The following is a 19,448-nucleotide window of genomic DNA, read 5'->3' as shown; positions in this document are numbered from 1 at the left end:
ACTATGGTGAGCCAAACAGAAATAGTCCTGCCCTCTTGGAGTTTAGGGCTTAGAAACACAGTTATTATGCACTTGAAATTTTGCTAAGAGAGGCAAGAGAGAGGTTTGTGATGTCATGGAATTTTCTTCACAATAACTTTAAAAAAATTATTTTTCAATTAAAGTTGATATTCAATATTATTTTATGTTAGTTTCAGGTATAAAGTTTAGCAGTTAGATATTTGTATAATTTAATAAGTGATTTCCCTGATAAGTCTAGTACCCACTTAGTGTGATACATAGTTATCATAATATTATTGACTATATATCCGATGTTGTACTGTACAACTCCATGACCATTTTGTAACTAATAGTTTGTACTTTTTTAATTCCTTCACCTTTCTCACCCAGTCCCCTAATACCCCTCCTTTCTGGCAACCATCAGTTTATTTTCTGTATCTGTGAGACTGTTTTCATTTTATGTATTTTGTTCTTTAGATTCCACATATAAATGAAATTATGTAGTATTTGCCTTTTTGTTTGACTTATTTCATTTAGCACAATCCTCTAGGTTTATCCATATTGTTAAATGTTAAAAGTTCATTCTTCTCTGTGGTTGAGTAATATATTGCATATATGTACCACTTTTTTATCTACTTGCCTATTGCTAGAAACTTGGATTGTTCCATATCTTGGCTGTTGTAAATAACACTGTAATAAACATAGAGACTTGTTTAAAAGAAGTTTGGCATTCTGCACTTCCTGTACTTGTGTGTCTTTTCCCTGCACCATGTTTGAGAATTTTTCAGTTATTATTTCTTCATTGCTCTCTCTCTTTTCCTTCTGGTTCTGCTATGATGCAGATATTGTTACACTTGATTTGTTCCAGAGGTCCCTCAAATTATCCTCATTTTTTCATTTTTTTGTCTGCTTTGATTGTGTTTTCTGCTGTCTTGTTTTCTCAATTGCTGATATGATCCTCCACTTCATTTCAGCTGCTGTTGCTTCTTTCCTGTGTATTATTTATTTCAGTTACTGTATTCTCTATTTGTAACCTGCTTTTTATGGTTTATATGTCATTTTTATGTCACTTAAATTCTCACTAAGTTCCTTGAGCATCCCAATAACTATTGTTTTGAACTTTGTGTGAGGAGGATTGCTTGTCTTCATTTAATTTAGTTCTGTTCTTTCATTTTGGGCATGTTTTGTTATCTCCCTATTTTGGCTGCTCTCTGTAGATCTGTTGTGTCACCCAGTCTTGGCAAGGTGGTCTATGTATTGGGTGTCCTGTGAGGTCCCAGGTTTACATTATCCTTAATCACCTGAGTTGGGTGGTCCAGGATTGCTTCTTGTTTGGGTTTGTGTCCCCTCCAGTTGTAATTGAGCCTTAACTGCTGTTTCTGTGCCAGAGCCCATGATGATTGCTTGTGAGCAACAGTTTGCATACTGTCCCTTTAAGAGGACACCTATGGTTCCAGCAACCTTCTGTCTCAACAGGATAGATGGAATCCCTGCTGATTTTCACTGCTAGATGTTATATGAGCGCCTCTTCATGGTTCTGGTGTTCTGGGCTAAAGAATCCAGTGTGGGGTTGACAGCCCTTGCTCCTCTGAGGCAATATCTGCAGCTGAGATAGCCCTCCCAATTCTCAATCATTGCACATGGGTACAGATCCAGCACTTTTCACATTTCCACCCTTCCTACCAGTCTCAATGTGGCTTCTTTTGTAAATCCATAATTATAGGACTTCCATTCAGCTAGTCTTCAGATGGTTCTCCAGGTATTTCAGTTGTAGTTTTTATGTGTCATGAAAGGTAGTGAGGGCAGGCAGATTCTACCTACTCCATTTTCTTGAGTCTTTACTCCCCAGAATAACTTTGTAAAAAAGAATATTCTTTGTTATGGAGTGAATGTGTCCTCCTCCAATATTTGTATGTTGAAGACTAACCCCCAAAGTGATAGTATTAGGAGGTGGGGCCTTTGCAAAGCAATCAGTCATGAGGGTGGAGCCTTCACAAATGAAATTAGTGTCTTTATAAGAAGCTATTACAAAAACACATGTGAGAAGAAGCTACCCAGTGAGAAGGTAGCTGTTTACAAAACCAGGAAGAAAAACCTCACACCAGATCTGTCAACATCTTGACTTTGGACTTCCAGCTTCCAGAGCTGTGAGAAATAAATGTTTGTTGTTTAAGCCATTCAGTCTGTAGTAATCTATTATAGCAACCCAGTTGACTTAAGTCTTTGATCAGGAAGCATGAAGACTGCAAAGGCCATCCCTGTGATGAGGAGGCAGGCCATGGAGGTGGTTGTAGAAGTGAAGCCTGGAAGAGGCTACTTTAGGAAGTAGTATTTCACAAACTATGCAGTAAATTTTTGAAACTTATTTACCCCCAAGAGTTTTAAAATATGAATATATAAATGGGTTCCCAAAGCTTTCAATACCTTGACTACTAATAGATTCATCAATGATGGCTTAGGGGGAGTCTGTGGTTGTCCTAGATGACAACAGACCCTGAGACAAGAATTATGAGCAAGTGTTTGGGAAGTGACACAGGTTGAGGAGTGGAGAGCAAGGCAAGGGAGGTCAGAAGTCACTGAGAGTTGCCCAGGACATTGGGAAGAGTTGGTGTTATCTAATATCACTCCACCATGACCACAGGGAAGCTAGAGCATTTGGCTTCCACTCCTACATGCTATTGCCTAAGTATGCTGCCTGGGGCTTCCCTCTCTGTTACTCTGACCTGCAATCAGAGGTCCCTGAGGAGCTCTGGGAGGACATAGTCAGGACCCCAGAGCATCAGCTACATGAAGAATTGACAGAGGTGGATAGGTTTCTGGGCTTGGAAGGTAACAGCACAGACACATAGTCCTCCATCTTTAGAAACTTCCTTTTAGCATTGACATGTGGAGTCCTGAGCTGGGAAGCTACTTACTTGGGGCAGATGCATCTGAGTCCATAGGCAGGGTAACTGCTGTCTGCTGTTTTCCAACTGGTGGAGGCAAGAGGGGATAGTTCCCCCATTTCCATGCACTAACTTCATCATGTTGCCTCTTTGGAGGCATCTGAAAAGAGTTATAATAACCTGCTACTCCAAGTGAGTCACTAAGAGGAGAATCAAGAGCACCTGTTCCTGCCAGCGAACCACACAAACCTCGGCCTCTCCTACAAAACAGACAAGTATACTTGGCCCATGCCCCCTTGATCTTTTCTGAACCTGCATACTGCCTGCAACCCAAACATCCACAAACAAGACTGACTCCTTGGCCAGCCCATTTGGAGAGGTCAACCCTGCCCCCAACAACAGATGCCAGGTAGTGAAGGGGCCACTCTTAAGACTGGGGTTTGAAAAGGATTTGTGAGGAGCCAGAGTAGGTCCTGGGAACTCCCTCAGTCTTGGGCAAGGGGAGATGGTTGGTCATCCCTCCCATTTGAGAAATGTCCTGGAATAGACATAGTGCAGACAGGGAAGGCAGACTCACCCAACGGACTCCTGGTAAGGACTGAAAGGAAGGATTGAATGCATCCCACACCTGGAACACAAAGAGTGGGCACCAAGATCATCTCTTCTCTAACTTCATTTAAGCCTGTCTTTCCTCTAACACCATCCTCTCGATGTACTCATTTCACCTCTACCCTAAGTATAAGTGAGGTAGAAAAGCATGTTTGGAGTCAAATCAGAGAGCTCTGTGCTATGCACAATGACAGAAGCTTGGCTGAGGGACATAGGACAGAAGCAGGAATCTCAGGAAACTGGCAGCAGGACTCAGATGTAATAGTCCATTGTGTATAAGGCAGAGGAAACTCCATCCACACACAAACTTCATGTGGCAAACCACAAACTAGCTCTTAAAATGTCTACCCACTGATGACATGTGTCACTTCCTCTCACATTTCATCTTTCAGAGTAAGACACGTGGCTGTGCTTACCTGCAAAGAAGGCAAGGGTACAATCTTACCTTGTGCTCGCAAAGTGAAGAACCAGAGTATTTGTAAACAGCCTGGATGATTCCCATTAAGGGAAATGGATTTGTTCTTCGGCAATGGGAAGGGCTTGCCAAAGAATAAATACAGGTCCTCTGAATCATAAATGGTAGGGTATCCACAGACCTGACAGGCTACCCAGATTTTCAAGGCAGATGAACAGTGGAAGTCTGCTCCCTGAGGCTGGGATCGGCCCCACTGGACTTCCAGCCAGGAGTTAAGCTGCTAGGCCTGGCCTGTCTGTTCTTCCCCAAGATCCCTTTGACAGCCCTCCCCCACTGTCAGACCCCTAAGGAGAAAGACCTCTTCCTGGCTGGTCAGGGTGTTGAGGATAAATGTTGTTCACTAAGAAGATGTGATATGAAAGGACATTCTCAGTAGAGGGAATGGTATATAGTCAGCATACCAAGAAAGTTTCAAAGAACTAATGTAAACCTAACTGCCCCTATGTTTTGATTCAAGGTTCTTCTTGTGAACCACAAGTTAGAGTTTCACTGGGTGAAATGTGCTTGACGAATATTAAATATTGCATTATTACCCAAATCATGTTACAGGTCACACAATGCTGATTATTACAGAAGATTTTGATCTCAGCTACACTGTGTGTCAGCTATATTGAGCCCATCTTGTTAGAACTATCTGTTAAGAAAAGCTGCTGCAAACACCCTTTCTGTGGGTTTCCTTTTGTTCCCAAAACTGATTTTGGCAGAAAGTGATTTTGTTACACCCTTAGCAGCAGATCACTAGAGCTCTCCTGGGAAATTAAAATTTCTTGTGCTTTCTAATACTGTGTGATGTTCTTTTTCGTCATTTTTGGGAAAATGAATATGCACTGGAATCTGATTTTCAATGCAACTAGATCAGTGAAATGTATTGGAAGCATTTCAGGAAATGGTGAGTTTTTTTTGTAAACTCAAATAAACCTAAACAATACAAATTGATAGATATTTAATATAATCTTTAATTGATTTGCATGACATATTTGTATTAAATAAAAAGTTTTCTAAGGCATATGTACTTTTTTAAAACAAGATTTTATTTATCTATTTTTTAGAGAGGGGAAGGGAAGGAGAAAGAGAAGAAGAGAAACACCAATGTGTTGTTGCCCCTCACATGCCCCCAACTGGGGATCCACAGTCATGTGCCTTGACTGGGAATTGAACCAGTGAGCCTTTGGTTCACAAGTCCACACTTAATCCACTGAGCTCTACCAGTCAGGGCAAAGGCATATGTACTTTTAAAATTAATTTATTTCTTGGTGTAATCACTGGGTTTATTTCAAAATAATCTTTGGAGTGTGGGGTGTTGGAGGGTCATAGATGAAGCAAGATTGGTGAGGAGTGGAGAATTACTGGAGCTGGCAATGACTGTGTGCAGGCACCATGCTACCCTCTCTGTGTTAGTGTATGCCTGAAATATAATAAGTGGTTTAAAAGTCACTTTGTTTACACTTTGAGCAGACAAGGTTATTTAAGGCATCAGAGCAATTCCTGGTGCTGCTCTTAATAATGAAAATGTTTTGACATATTCTCAGGACTTCCACCAAGATGGAGGCATAGGCGGAAGCACTATGCCTTCTCGCACAACTAAGTTTAAAAACAACAAAGTTTTAGCAACAAAAATGCAGCCAAACCACAGAAAATTGAACTACACGGAAGTCTGACAACAACGAACCCTTTAGCCAAACCAGTAAGAGGGGCAGAGCCAGCAGCAGAGTGGGGTCGGGCAGGAAAGATCCACCAACAGACCGGGGTGCGTGACCCAGGTGCACCAGCAGCCGTGGGCATATCCCAGGTGTGGAGAAGCAGGCAAACCCACTGAAGGTGCAAGGCAGTGGACCCACTGAGGGCTGATCATGGATCAGCTCACTGAGGGCTGAACGTGGGTCAGAGGGCTGGTCACACATTCTCGTGCAGATAAACCAGTGAAGGAGCTAGCAGTGAGACGGACCAAACAGGCCCCAGTGGCAGGAAGCAGCAGAGGAAACTGCCATTGTCCCTCTCTGACCCTGCCCCCACATACAGTGTCACAAACCAGCGACCTGGGTGGCCCTGCTCTGGTGAACAACTAAGGCTTCGCTCCTCATACATAACAGGCACAAACAGATCAAAACATGGCTCAAGAACAACTCAGAGCCCCAGAGCCAATAAATCTAAGCGATGAAGAAAGAGCCAAACTTTCAGATGCAGAGTTCAAAACACTGGTGATCAGGATGCTCACAGAACTGGTTGATTTTAGTCACAAATTAGAGGAACATATGAAGGCTAAACTAATTAAAATGAATGGAAATACACAGGATACCAATAGTAATGGAAAGGAAACTGGGACTCAAATCAAAGGAGTAGACCAGAAAGAGGAAAAAAATGACCAAACAGAAAAGGATGAAGAAACAAGAATTCAAAAAAATGAGCAGAGGCTTAGGAACCTTCAGGACATCTTTAAACGTTCCAACATTCGAATTATAGGGGTACCAGAAGGGGAAGAAGAACAGCCACAAGTGGAAAACTTATTTGAACTAATAATAAAGGAGAACTTCCCAATCTGGCAAAGGAAATAGACTTCCAGTAAGTCCAGGAAGCTCAGAGAGCCCCAAAGAAGTAGGACACAAGAAGGAACACACTAAGGCACATCATAATTATATTAGCCAAGATTCAAATGAAGGAGAGAATCCTAGAAGCAGCAAGAGATAAGGGACAGTCACCCACAAAGGAGTTCCCATCAGACCATCAGTGGATTTCTCAAAAGAGACTTTACAAACAAGAAGGGGCTGGAAAGAAGTATTCCAAGGCATGAAATCCAAAGACCTACAACCAAGATTGATCTATCCAGCAAAGCTTTCATTTATTTATTTATTTTATTTTATTATTTTATTTTATTTTTTATTTAATTATTTTTCAAGTACATTTTTTTGGAAGGGCAGATAAAGTGCTTCTCAGATAAGATCAAATTCAAGGAGTTCATCATCACCAAGCCCTTATTATATGAAATGTTAAAGGGACTTATCTAAGAAAAAGAAGTTAAAAAACATGAACAGTGAAAGGACAGAAAAGTCACAGTTATTAAGAACCACACCTAAAACAAAAGCAAACTAAGAGGACAGCTAGATCAGGAGCAGAACCATAGAAATGAAGATCACATGGAGGGTTAGCAACAGGGGAGTGGGAGAAGGAGAAGGAGGAAGAAGGTACAGAAAATAAGTAGCATAGATGGTAGGTAGAAAATAGATAGGGGGGTAAGAATAGTATGGGAAATACAGAATTTAAAGAACTTGAGACATATGGTCATAAACTAAAGGGGGGAGAATGGTGGGGGAGGGGTGTTCAGGGTGGAGGGGAATGAAGGGGGGAAATAGAACAACTGTAATGACATAATTAATAAAACATATTAAAAAAGAAAATGTTTGATGAGGACAAATACTATGTAACTAAGAATAGTTTTCGCATTATTTAAATGACGGGGGAAAAAATCCAGTGAGTTGTACTTGACCATAGTTTGCAGATCCCTGATATTATACCAGGTAGAGGTAAGGCTAAGACAAAAATGAAGGCAGGAGTCACCCCTAGTCGGCATAGCATACCCATTCTGGTGGCCCACTCTAGTCAAACACTTAGCATTTCAATGGCCATAAATAAAGTTTAATTGGAGTTATGCTCAGTGGATTCTCTATTGTCTGTGGTTACTTCCATACACCTATGGGGCAATTGAAAGTTGCAATAAAACCCACAGAAGAGCCTCTGTTTTTCATTTTGGCTTGAAAAGCATAAAGTATTTACTATCTGGAGCTTTACAGAAAAAGTTTGCTGCCATTCCCTATGCCATATTATATATGTGTGTGTGTGTAATGTAAGTGCGTGTGTGTATATTATTATTATTATTATTATTATTATTATTATTTGTATCCCCATCTATGATGCAAACATTTTGACGGTAGGCACCCAGTTGTTCAACATTCTTTTCTTCAGTAAGAACAGAAAAGGATGTGACCATGGACTTCAGGGCCAGGTTCTCTGGAGTTGAATATGAGTTTCTCCTTATAAGCTGTGTACCCTCAGGGAATTTATTTGACCTCTCTGTGCCACATCTATGAAATGGAATAATTATAGTACCTCCCTCATGAACTTTTTAAAATGAATCAGTAAGTTAACACCTGTGAATAGTAGCTATTTATGCATTTCTTTGATCCTCATCATTAGCACTCAGAATGTACCTCAACAGAGTACCTTTGCTTTGTATCTGTTTAACTTAATGTTTCAGCCAATTTCTCTTGAACTTACCTTCCTCAACAGGAACAAAAAAATTAATTCTGTCCTAGAAGCATATTGAACTCTCCAACTCTTGCCAGGTTAAAACTGCCACTACTTTAGTCTAATAGTCTTTCCCTTCCCTCACTGTCAAGGACATCAAGGATGTGATGCCCTGAGATGCAAGGGCAAGGCCCCTCATGGTGCATCCCAGGGGGCATCCCTGGATTGCACTTGTTTTCACCATGCCTTTCTGCCAAAGTGTTCTCCTTCAAAATCTGATTGAGATCATGTCTCTTTTGAGGAAGAATGTCTAGAAAACACCTGAGGGCTGGTGTCTTACCCTAGGCCCCTGCTACTGTGGCACACACTTCACACCTCTACTTTCCACCAGCTTTATTTGGTTAAAGTTTCATTTCTACACCTGTCTCTAACTTAAAGAAAATAAAGTTCTGGTGTGCTACAGATTGAATGCGTGTCACCCCCCAATTCATATGCTAGAATTCCAGTCCACAAGGTTAGGCACCTTTGGGAGGCCATCAGGTCATGAGGGCTCTACTCTTACAGAGTTAGTGCCTTATAGAAGAGACTCCAGAGGGGTTCCCAGAAAACTTCCACTTTGCGAGGACAGAGCCAGAAGACGACTGCATATGAACCAGGAAGTCCCTACTAGACCCTGAATGTGCCAGTGTCATGATCTTGGACTTCCCAACTTGCAGAACTGTGAGAAATAATGTTTCTTGTCTACAAGACACATAGCCTATGATATTTTGTTAAAGCAGCCGGAGTGGACTAAGACAAAGTAGGAATGTAAAATGGTGCAGGTGTTCTGGAAAAGAATATGAAGTTTTTCCAAAAATAATTTGGCAGTTTCACTTCTGGGTATATGAGGTCTGTCCAGAAGGTGTCTAGCCATGTGATATGAAAAATAGAGACATTTTCTGAAGGAGATACAAGGTACAAAAAACATTGTACATAGGATAGAGACATCTCAGTCTCCTTCAAGTAGGCACCCTGGGATCTAACACAATTCTCCCAACCACTATAAGTGGCCCTATCATATTTTTCTAAATCTCATCAATGGTCTGAAATCCCTTCCCTTTCAAAGGTGATTTTACTTTCTGAAAAATCCTGAAGTCGCAGGGCACTAAATCTGGGCTGTAGGGGGCTGAGTCACCTGCGTGATTTGTTGTTTCACAAAAAAACTCTGTATGAGACATGATGCATGAGCAGGCACGTTGTCATGATGAAGCTGCTAATCACCATTTGCCCATAGCTGTGGCCTTCTGAATCATCTGAATAGTTTCTGCAGAGGAATGTTCAAGCTTAATGCAAATTTTCATGCACATTCGTTACTCTACTTGCTCAGTCATTTTGAATGTGACAGCCATGCACTACACATGCTAACACAACAGCGTCTACTGCCCCCACTGACTGACTATTACTGTGAAGTTGTTATTGTTCACACATGTGCATTCCAACCTACTGTCCTTGGCTGCCAGGTTACATTGATGTCACACAAACCATTCTCATTACATTAACAATAGCTGGACTTTTTTTCAGACAGACCTCATATACCCAGGTGATATGAAAGAAGCTCTCAAAGAAATAAATATTTGTCCCTTATACTTATAGTAACATTATTCACAAAAGGAAAAAGGTACAAACATCCCAAATGTCCATCCACAGAAGCATGAACAAGTAAACAAAATGAGGCATATACATACAATGAAATATGATTCAGCCTTAAAAGGGAGGAAATTCTGATCCATGCTGTAACACTGATGCACCTTGAGTACTTCATGCTAAGTTAAATACACCAGCCACAAAAGGACAAACACTGTATGATTCTTCTTATACAAGGTACTTGGTGTAGTCAGATTCATTGAGACAGAAGGTAGAATGGTGGTTTCTAGAGTCTGGGGGAAAAGAATGGAGTGTTTAATGGTGCAGAGTTTTAGTTTTGCAAGATGAAAATGGTTCTGTGGTAATGGTTGCACAACAATGTGAGTCTACTTGATGCCACTGAACTTAAAAATGGTTGAGATGATACATTTCATGTTATGTGTATAAAAAATACTAAAATCTGAATTTTCTTCATCTTTTTATTTCCTGCACCTGGCTCACAGCCTGGTATCCACTTCTGGAATTCTTTCCAGAGCAGAACCTAACACATGCTTTTGAATGTTCAAAATAGATTTTAATAAAATTGATTTCAGGAAACAGCCCAATGTTTCTGAGTCAAGTCAACAGACAGTTTTTAGTTCAGAAGTCATACAAGGCAATGAACTGATGGTACTGTGAAGCCCAGAAGCAGATGCTTACGTATATGATGACCACAAAGTGTTTGCAGAATTATTTATGAAACAAGGGTCATCTAGGCCAGGAACCTAACCAGGCTCTTCCTGGGGCCCAAAGGTCAGAAGGCATGGCTCTCCCCTGCCTTTGAGTGGCAGAGCCAGGAATGGCAGTCCAAGCCCAATTACCTGGCTCTAATTACTTTTAAGCACATACTTATGAATTATCAGTGACATGTCAAGCTGTTTGTATACAGAACAAGTAAGACACAACCCATATCATTAGCAGCTCCAAGTGGGAGAGAGAGAAGATGCCGAGTGCGCAGGTACCCCGCTGCATTTTCAAACCATGAGCCCTGTGTCCTCACAAGCTCTTGAGGAAGCTAGTGATCAGGTGGGCAGAAGAAAGAGTGAAGTTTAGGTTCCTGTCTATCAAGGTGAGTTCTCTGAGGGACAACACTCACATTCACTAGAAATTCTCTCCCCACAAACATCACAGAGCACATGTGGCGATGGCAGCACATGATGCTTGCTGATTGCATCCATCTGTCCATCTGGGGCTCTGGGTCTAGAAATCCTGTGCTGCTTTGCAAGCCTAAACATTGTGACATAACAACTAGTATTGATTAAGACTGGTTTCTTTCCCTTTCTAATACAAAATCAACCTTAATCGAAAACAAATGAGGCCAGATTTATGGGCAAATTACCTCTCATAGTCACCTTCAGCTAATGCTAGTGACTAAGGCCAAAGACTGGGGGGAAACCACCAGAGTTTCTAATAACTGAAGAACTGTGTTTGACCTGGGCGTTTTCCCCATGAAAGCTGACAGTTGATCAAGCCTGCAGAGAATGAAAAATGAACATCAGTGGAGAAATGAGTCACTGCTCTTTGGCCACTCATCTTGGCTGTGTAAGGGCTGCTCTTCACTGGTCTGTCCTCTCTGCTCTGCACAGAAGTGTCACATGGGCAGCCCCACTGGCCCGAAGACAGAGCACAGCATGCAAATGGGCCCTGTGTGTTCTTATTGGGCTAAGGTGAATTGAACTTGCTCTCTTTAGAAATCATTTTGCTGCTTCTGTAACTAAGGAAATTCTCGTTTTAATTATGAAATATTCATTCTGTTGTGTTTGTAGTCCGAAGTGCTGTGCAGATAACCCATCTAATATTAGTTGCCTCTCCCAAAAAAGTTGTCATCTTTTTGTCTACAAAATTTTTTCCCCTTCCTTTGAGTGGCAGAGCCAGGAATGGCAGTCCAAGCCCAATTACCTGGCTCTAATTACTTTTAAGCACATACTTATGAGTTATCAGTGACATGTCAAGCTGTTTGTATACAGAACAAGTAAGACACAACCCATATCACTAGCAGCTCCAAGTGGGAGAGAGAGAAGATGCCGAGTGCGCAGGTACCCCACTGCATTTTCAAACCATGAGCCCTGTGTCCTCACAAGCTCTTGAGGAAGCTAGTGATCAGGTGGTCAGAAGAAAGGAGTGATTATGGAATGTTGACTTTTCTGTACTGAAGGTATCTGGCTGATACTGCTGGATTCTGGCATTTTGGAACTGTGTCCAGTGAGACAGAAATGCCAAAAGAAGAGAAAGGTCTGTGACAGTTTGGTGACAGATGCAGAAACAGCAGTAGAAGCATACCTTGCGTATTTCCCCCGGCCACTCTCTCTTTCCCCTCCTTCCTCTGACCATGACACTTAGAGCATACAACCTTGACCCAGACAACAAATGTCCAGGCCCAACTCTATGCTTATCAATGTGACTTCAGCTTCATCTTTCATGAAGAAACAAACAAACTAATGTTTGACCTTGGAGGTATCCTCCAACTTAACCTCCTCAGATTTTTAAGGTACTCTGCCATGACCTACCATGAAGCTTGCTTCTCTTTTCTGAATGTTTCTTGATCTTGAAATGTTGGGACTCTATAAAAGTTATCAATGATGTTGGCTTTTTTCTTTTTCTTTTTTAAAAAATTTAAGTTTGACTTCTCTAGAAACATTATCTATTAAAAAGTATAATTCTGACATTCTTCAGAAGGGAAATTATTTTTTCTGAGATCTGAAGAGACTAGAATACCTACTTTTGATAAGGATTAATAAAAATTTACATGCAGTAAAATTTACTCTTTTTGGTGTACAGTTTATACATGTTTTGACAAATGCATAAAATTGGGTAACTACCACAGAAGTCAGGACTCTGAAGAGTCCCATCCTTCTCCAAAAACACTTCCATCTTGACTCCAGCACTCACTGACTGTCCTTTGACCAGACAGTTTTTTACCTTTTCCAGAATATCATATAAATGGAATCTTACAGTAGGTAGGTTGTGAGTCTGGCTTTTTTACTTTAAAAAATGCATTTAAGATCAAATCATGTTTATGTGAAGATAAGTTTTTATTTTTCTTGGTTAAATACCTAGTAGTAGGATATTTTGGTCATATGGTAAGTATATGTTTAACTTTACAAGAAACCACCAAACTATTTTCCAAACTGGTTGTAGCATTTTGCTATTCAAATTTGCTTCACATCTTTGCTAAGACTTGTTATCATCAGTTTTTTCTTTCTTATTTTAGCCATTCTAATACATATATAGAACTTATTGCAGTTTGAACTTGAATTTCTGTAATGACTAATGATATTGTACATTTTCCATGTGCTCATTTGCCACCCATGTATTTTTCTGGTAAAAGTTTATTTGTTAATAAAATAGTTCATACCTACAGATACTAACCTAACATATGCTCATATAATTGCTAACCATGAATGTCTAAAAGATTTAGCCATTGTCCCAAAGTTGATTGTATAATTCATGAATGTTTTTGTCTATTTGATAATTATGTAGATATCCACAAACAATATAGCCAGTGAGGTAAAATGAAATGGAGTGTTTCTGAAAAAAATACATTTCTGGAAATGGAGATGATCACCAATTTTAAAGATCAGCCTCTTTAAACACATATCTTCTAACAACCTCTATAAGGTTGACAAGGTTGCATCTGTTCTGTTTGGCAATTCTGACCTTTGTCCTGCAGCCTCTTTATCTGTAGGTTGGCTAGGATGTGAGTGTAACCTCTGGTGGATGTGGTCACACCAAACTATCTCTCTTCAGTTCTTTGCAAAGCCATCACTGTTCCTGTGAGGGTGTGGTTTGAGGTAGCTACTGGATTTGACCCTGACTGCACCGCAGTGAGACGTAAATGTCAGGGCTCCATGCCAACACTTCCATGCCTGCCGTGGGCATGAGTCTTTTGCCTCAAGCATGGGATTTGTACCTCATTAGGAAAGACTTATATGGAAATGGACTGTGATGGCAGTGCTTCATGGAACCAAGACTGCTTTAGCTCATTTGTTGAGCGAACAAGGGTAAGAAGACTACTGCCATGGCATTGAAACCATCTCCACAGTGTTACCATCTGGGTGAAACACATGGAAGAAGAAGCCCAAAGACACTCACCACTGGAAAACAATTCCACTTAAGCCCTGGTGCTGCTAGGTTGATGCTTCAGCCTCTGTGGGAGCAGAGTATGTTTTAAGGCTATTGGAGGTAGTGGCAACACCCAGGGTGGAGAGAAAAATCATTTCTTAGTGTAAATGTTACCCTAGGAGAGTTGTGAGGCTAACTCTGTCTCTCATGTTCACATGGCCTTGTGGTGGAGTGGAACATTCTCAGTCCCTAGAGACAACCCCAGGAGCCCACCAGCATATACTCCCCTCACATGAAACAGTAATAACAGAACTGTGGACAGGTCATGGTGGGCCAGGAAAGGTGGAGCTGGTGTCTCACATGGACAATTGCCTTTTCACTTTCCTTACCTACTTCTCCCATTTCTTTCTTTACTATTTCCATTTATTTGTGTTTCCAGGACTATTTTCTTCTTTATTCTTTGCCTTTTCATTGTTTTATCTTCCTCCTGTCATTGAACTTGTTTCATTCTGCCATTGAGTTTAGTAACTAATTTGTATGTCTGCTTCCCCTGTTGTGCTGCCAGTGAGAGCAGGGCCCCTGGGCACTGTGTGTGGGTTTCACATGGCACAGCCTGGGATGACATTCTCCTCATAACCACTGCCTTTATTTATAAATATGTACACATAGAATTTATGTATACTCATTGGCATAACTTTCTGATTTTGGGTGATAATATGTACAAAGGTCCAATCAGGCTAGTAATGGTGCTGAATGTAATCAACTAGACAAGCAATGACCCTGTCTTCTTTTTCATATATTGGAATTCATGTTTTAGAGCAGTTTGGGATTTACAGAAAAATTATACAGAGAGTACAGAGAGCTCCAAAATGTTTCCTTCTCCATCCCACATGGGAACTGTGTATTTCTAAACAACAAGCTCCTGTATCCAAGCCTAATGTTTGAAACACAGGATGTCTTCAACACATTTCTAAAAAAATGAATAAAGATACTCACCACTGGTGATCTCTACCAGAGAGTGGTCCAGAATTACCTGAATGCTACTCTGAGGAATAGATGCATTTGTTTCCCAGAATCCCTGGAAGGAACTTTATCTAATGAGAATTCTAGCCCCAGTGAGAGTGATTAGATTTAGGCAACTAGTTGCCAGGCACCACCAAGGATGCCTCTTGGACATTTTTGACTTGTGGTCATGCAGGTCTCACTACCCAGTATAATCATGTTCATATACTGATTTTTCATGTGAGAAAACCTAAACTCTAGGAGATTAGGGGGCTATTTAAAGTCACACCTGTAAAAAGTGGCAGTAACACCTCATCTGTGACTCTGCCCATATCTGGAAACTTGGCTCATGTGCACTGGGATGTGCAACAGGTGTGACAGACACTCGCACATTAGTACAAAGAAAGAGCATAAATATCCCGATAATTGTTTCAGAGTGAGTACGGATTGAAAGAAACAACAAATGTTGGAGAGGGTGTGGGGAAAAGGGGACCTTAGTTCACTGTTGGTGGGATTGCAGGCTGGTACAACCATTATGGAAAACAGTATGGAATTTTCTCAGAAAAATAAAAATTGACCTGCCTTTTGACCCAGCAATTCCACTGCTAGGATTATACCCCAAGAATCCTAAAACATCAATTTCAAAGAACCTATGCACCACAATGTTCATAGCAGCACAATTTACAATAGCCAAGAGTTGGAAGCAACCTAGGTGCCCATCAGTAAATGAATGGATCAAAAAATTGTGGTACATATACACAATGGAATTCTATGCAGCAGAGAGAAAGAAGGAGCTACTACCTTTTGCAACAACATGGATGGAACTGGAAAGCATTATGCTGAGTGAAATAGGCCAGGCATTGAAGGACAAATACCATATGATCTCACCTTTAACAGGAAGCTAAAGAATAAAACAAACAAGCAAACAGAATAAAAACAAAGACACTGAAATAGAGAACAAGTGGGCAGCGACCAGAGGGGAGAGGGAAGGGAAGTTAAGGGGAAAAATGGGGAGGGATTTTGAGGAACAAGTATGAAAGACACAGAGATGAGGACTGGGGGGGGGGGGAATGAGAGGGAGGGGGGAGACGGGGGGGTGGGATGGGAGAAATAGATAAAAAAATGTACTTGAAAAGTAACTAAATAAAATTTAATATTAAAATAAATAAATAAATAAATAAAAAGAAAGAAAGAATAATGTTGGATACATTGGATTTTATATAGAACATATCATTAAAACTAATTCTTCCTATTTCTTTTTGCTCTTTCTTATGTGGCTCCTAGGAAACTTAAAATTATGTAAGTGATTCACATTTGTGGATTGAACAATCTTTTTACTGGACAGCACAATGCATCACTAGGAGAAGCCAAAAGAGTTCATTTTATTTGATGGGAAGAATAGGACAGGAAGGCTGAAGACTAGCTGCGATCCTAGCTCAGTCAGTAGTCTGACCCTGGGAAGGCCACTTTCCTTCTCTATGCCTCAGTTTCCTTATTTAGAAAAGTGAAAGGACTAGGTAGGACAGGTGGCAGTAAGCTTTCTCTCATCTCCAAGGTTATGCAAGCAAAGGGACAATTGTGCCTAAAAATGTATACTATTACTCCAGTGGTTTTGTGGTTTAGATACATAACTATTGAACAGAGAAGACTGTTTTCTCAGGCTGCAGAAGAAATTGTTTTAACACTATTGCTGTTCCTTTAACCTCTGAGGGGCACAAAGGCCATTGAATGCTGGCCTTTCATGGCTCCATGTGAATGCTGTCCATTCACATGGAGAGTACATGTGGTCAATGAATTTTAAGATGCAAGATAGTCAACTAATTTTGCTTCTTAGTGACTTTTAGGATGTTGTTCCTCTCGTATACTTTATTTCTTTCTTGTGGTTTATTTCATCAACAGAGGACCTTGATGTAATCATTTCCCTGTAATTTATAGATAACATCTCTTTCACTTAATGTAGAATACTGCCTCTATCAATACGTTTTACAGGCAAACCCTATCTTGGATGGAAATTAAACAAAAAATTGGAATTCATAATAATGACATAAAAGTGGTGCAGATATGAAGTTGAATTTAAGATGTCTAAATTAAGAGAATAACGTCATTGGAATAAAAACACAGAAAAACAAATTATACCCACTGCAACATTTCTGTTCGTTTCCAGACACATATTTTCTAAAATTTGCCCCCTCTACTTACACAGCATTTTGCACATTATTTTAACCACCTCAGAAGAAATATGGTATCTAGAACCAGCTAAGTGATAGACCTTACTTGTCCTGTGTGGCTCAATTAATACCTGGAGAATTGTGTTTAATGTTCAATATTTCAGGAACAGGTTGGAGAGAGAGGATAGAACCTAGTTCATCCATGCAGTCTGCACAGCCCACTCAAAGGTGATAATGCTTTTCTTGGGGCTAAGGACTGGGGTCTGAGGCATTTGTTGCCTTAGAAAGACATGCCACTCAACTGGACAACTTATTGCCTTATACCTTCTATGATATTCTAGTAATTTTTCTGAAGTCTGGGGAACATGCATGCAAACCAAATGAAAATGGACTATGGAACCATGGTATAATGGCAATGGGCAAAACAAGGTGGAATGGAGCCTACCATTTGGGCCACTTTTCCTTTGAATTCTTTAAAATGTATTTTCTCTGCCTTACCTCTGATGAGGTTAAAATGTTAGGCTTGGAGTAGAGAAGGATCAGTTGGGACCTGAGTGCAGGGGTCAACTATTTAAAGGCTACTGTGAAGAAAAGGGACTTGACCTGCTCTGCTGGGCCCCAGTGGTTCACCTTGAACCAAGTAAGCAGGAGTCTCCACATGTGGAGTGCTTCAGTCTGGCTCATCATTGTGAGTCTCTCCTGCTGGCTGACCTCCCCTGGGGCTTTGGACCTATCAGAGATGGTCCACAGGTAAAGATCAGCTGCATGGCCCCTTTCAGGGCTGCAGGCCACTGTGCCAACCTCCCATGAAAGCACACGTATTTGCCCTCCTCTCCTGAACCCTCTTCTCATTAGTGGGATGCCAGGATGGTGAATAGACATTGCTGTTGTTCTGCCATGACCTAGCCAATGACAAAAGGAAAAAGAAATCTGAAAACAATCTGGTGTCAGAGCCCTTGTCAGACCAAGTGGCTCTTCCATTTTAGGGTCTGCATCATGGGTGCTGGTTTGTAGAGGCAGAGGGCTTGGGGGAGGGGAGGGCCTGGAGATCCTTACCGCAAGAGTGACCTATGAATAGTGCTGGGGGGCTGAGCTACTCCTCCAGCCAAATTAGAGGTGGAACTGGAGAGAGAGGGCCTGTGAGACATTGGTTGTGGGGAATGGGTGGTCAGGACAATAGTAACAGCTTGGTTGAGGAGGGCCAGCCCAGGACAAGAGCCTGGGGCCAGGCCTTCAGGTGTGGGAGTTCTGAGAACTCCTACCAGTCCCTATTAACCAAGGTCCCTGCTGACTTTCCTTCCCTCATCCCTGGCTCATTCATGAAAGCCAGCTTCAAATACTTCCAACCAGCCAGAGTTTGCCAACATCCCTGGTTCCCTTCCATTCCTGCTCTCCTTCTATCCATGGACACACCACAAAGCAGCTAACACCAGAAGTAGGAGGAACAGGGAGTGAAAAAGCAAACCATGTTCCACCCAGGGGTGTGCTGATAAATGTTTTACAGCTGCCAGGGAAGAGGAGGCTAAGGAGAGGCCCTGACTTGTTGTGTTTGTTGACTCCTACAGTGTAAGGGCTTTCACCATGGTCAGTTTCAAGCTACAAACACTGAAGGCAAAGTTGGGAAAGTGTAGATGACAGTTGCCCACCATTATTATGTGGCAGTTATCAAATAATCCCTAAAGCAGAGAGAATAGGGAATTCTAGTCAGATAATTTGAAAGTAATGAGTATTTTGAGGTTATTTTACTTTTGTTTTTAATATAATTTATTATGCATTTATATAATTTAGTTTTAAATATTGGCTTTGTTTTGACCACTGGAAGGTGGATACCGGTGGTGGAAAGCTAACAAGAACCGGCTCCAGCACAGCACTGACCCCTTCCCGCCCTTCGGTCCACAGAAATGGAGGTAGGGAGTCTAAGAGGTGCTCATATGTCAACATAGGGCCTCCCCCTAACCTCCACCCCCGACATGCACACATACACACAGTTCAGACCCCAGGGGCTCTTTCTCATGGCAGAGAGAACACAAGACTTCTGACTCACAGGAAACCCCACTCTACAGTCATATCCTTCTCCCCCAGTGACATTAGGAGACATGCAAAGGTGCACCTGAGGGAGCAGATCTGGGAGTTTTGGTTTCTGTTCAGTCTGACACGTTGCAAGAGCCTATACATGAGCTTTCAGATGAGGCTTCCTCAGGCCTTGGCTCCACACACCCAGCTCTGCGTAGTAACTCTAGAGTTGCCCTGCAAGCAGCCACCTAACAATTCTACCTCTCAGCTCAAACTCCTCCCTTTTGTCCTGCCTCAAGCTCCCGTCCCTCTCTGTTGCTGTCTGCCCACTCT

Source organism: Artibeus jamaicensis, unplaced genomic scaffold, assembly GCF_021234435.1.
Source record: "Artibeus jamaicensis isolate MK-2021 breed Jamaican fruit bat unplaced genomic scaffold, CSHL_Jam_final contig_769, whole genome shotgun sequence".
NCBI lineage: Eukaryota > Metazoa > Chordata > Mammalia > Chiroptera > Phyllostomidae > Artibeus > Artibeus jamaicensis.
The sequence above is the reverse complement of the archived record's forward strand: the minus strand, read 5'-3'. Positions refer to the sequence as shown.